This window comes from Hippocampus zosterae, unplaced genomic scaffold (genome assembly GCF_025434085.1).
Source record: "Hippocampus zosterae strain Florida unplaced genomic scaffold, ASM2543408v3 HiC_scaffold_22, whole genome shotgun sequence".
In the NCBI taxonomy this organism is placed as follows: Eukaryota; Metazoa; Chordata; class Actinopteri; order Syngnathiformes; family Syngnathidae; genus Hippocampus; species Hippocampus zosterae.
This window is the reverse complement of record NW_026262818.1, coordinates 617501-620000: the sequence shown is the minus strand read 5'-3', so window position 1 is coordinate 620000 and position 2500 is coordinate 617501.

Below are 2500 nucleotides of genomic sequence, written 5' to 3'. Positions count from 1 at the left end.
GAACGCGGCCCGCGGAAGTCATCTTGAGCACCGGAGGAGAGGGCCGGCGAGGTGGCCGTGCGTGGCCGGCGGGGGGGCGTCTTGGGCGGATTGGGAAAATAAAAAAAATCCCCCCATTCATTTCAATGGCTGAGGTGGTCTGCCATACCGTTTGTGTCCGCCAGACGGCGGTGTAGTAGGCAAAAGACCGTTGGAGGTACCAGGGGTAAGCCTGGCGGTACCAGGGGTAGGCCGGGGGGTACCAGGGGTAAGGCTGGGGGTACGGCGGCCGAGCGTGGCCGGGGAAGAGGACTCTTGGTCGGATTGGGAAAATAAAATAATTCCCCCATTCATTTCAATGGGCGGCGGTACCAAGGGTAAGCCTGGCGGTACCAGGGGTGGGCCTGGAGGTACCAGGGGTCGGCCTGGCGGTACCAGGGGTCGGCCGGGGGGTACCAGGGGTAAGGCTGGAGGTACCAGGGGTCGGGCTGGAGGTACCAGGGGTAAGCCAGGGCCGGCTCGGCCGCGGAGCTTTACCCGGGATAGAGGCCTCTTGGCCGGGGTGAATAGTGTTGGAACGCGGCCCGCGGAGGTGGTGGGGGCCGGAGGTACCGTGGGCGAAGCCCCGGCCCGGCCCGGAGGCCGAGTGTGGCCGGGGAGGAGGCATCTTGGTCGAATTGGGAAAATAAAAAAAATCCCCCCATTCATTTCAATGGGCGGGGGGTACCAGGGGTCGGCCGGGAGGTACCAGGGGTGGGCCGGGAGGTACCAGGGGTCGGCCGGGAGGTACCAGGGGTCGGCCTGGAGGTACCAGGGGTAAGCCAGGGCCGGCTCGGCCGCGGAGCTTTGCCCGGGAAAGAGGGCTCTTGGCCGGGGTGAATAGCGCTGGAACGCGGCCCGCGGAGGTGGTGGGGGCCGGAGGTACCGTGGGCGAAGCCCCGGCCCAGCCCGGAGGCCGAGCGTGGCCGGGGAGGAGGCCTCTTGTTCGAATTGGGAAAATAAAAAAATTCCCCCATTCATTTCAATGGGCGGGGGGTACCAGGGGTCGGCCGGGAGGTACCAGGGGTGGGCCGGGAGGTACCAGGGGTCGGCCGGGAGGTACCAGGGGTCGGCCTGGAGGTACCAGGGGTAAGCCAGGGCCGGCTCGGCCGCGGAGCTTTGCCCGGGAAAGAGGGCTCTTGGCCGGGGTGAATAGCGCTGGAACGCGGCCCGCGGAGGTGGTGGGGGCCGGAGGTACCGTGGGCGAAGCCCCGGCCCGGCCCGGAGGCCGAGCGTGGCCGGGGAGGAGGCCTCTTGTTCGAATTGGGAAAATAAAAAAATTCCCCCATTCATTTCAATGGGCGGGGGTACCAGGGGTCGGCCGGGAGGTACCAAGGGTCGGCCGGGAGGTACCAGGGGTCGGCCGGGAGGTACCAAGGGTCGGCCGGGAGGTACCAGGGGTCGGCCGGGAGGTACCAGGGGTTGGACAGTACCGCTTTTGGTCGTTAGGGGCGCTGTAGTAGGTAAGAGTCAGGGGGTGAAGGAAGGCTAAAGGCTTAGAAGGTAGGCGATCACCAAAATACCTTCGGAAACGTATATAGGAGAGCATGTTTCGAGCAAGTGACCTCCATAGAGAGTCACCGGAGTCCCCTCAGACACTTGTCCGACCATGGTGAGGGTGTCTCCAGCCACCCCGAGCGCTTCGCCGGCCTCTTCCGCCGGAGCTCCGCACTTTGAAAAATTTTCTATCTCCCCACTTTCGGATATTTTCTAAGTCCCCCTCCGGGCGGTCGACGGCAGTTGGGAAGGCCGCCCGAGAGGCGCCCTGGGCGGATTGCCCGGGCGGAACGCCGGCCTGTGACGGCGGAGCTCCGCATTTTCGGCTATTTTCTAAGTCCCCCTCCGGGCGGTCGACGGCAGTTGGGAAGGCCGCCCGAGAGGCGCTCCGGGCGGATAGCCCGGGCGAAACGCCGGCCTGTGACGGCGGAGCTCCGCAATTTGAAAAATTTTCTATCTCCCCACTTTTCCTCTATTTTCTAAGTCCCCCTCCGGGCGGTCGACGGCAGTTGGGAAGGCCGCCCGAGAGGCGCTCCGGGCGGGGTAGCCCGGGCGAAACGCCGGCCTGTGACGGCGGAGCTCCGCATTTTCGGCTATTTTCTAAGTCCCCCTCCGGGCGGTCGACGGCAGTTGGGAAGGCCGCCCGAGAGGCGCCCTGGGCGGATTGCCCGGGCGAAACGCCGGCCTGTGACGGCGGAGCTCCGCATTTTCGGCTATTTTCCAAGTCCCCCTCCGGGAGGTCGACGGCGGGCGCGCAGCCGGGGGAGGCGTCTCCCCCGGCGGCCCCGGCGAGTCGTGCCTCCCCCCCCCCCCCCACCTTTCTCTCTTCCACATCGCACCACAGCGACCACTGACCGATACGCAACAGAGACCCGCCTTCGGAGGGCCCCCGCCGGCACCGGCCACGCGCCGGCGCTCGGGCGGACGGCTCCTTCGGCTTGCGGTTCGAACCCCGCGCTGCGACGGGCGTGCCCCCCGGGGCACC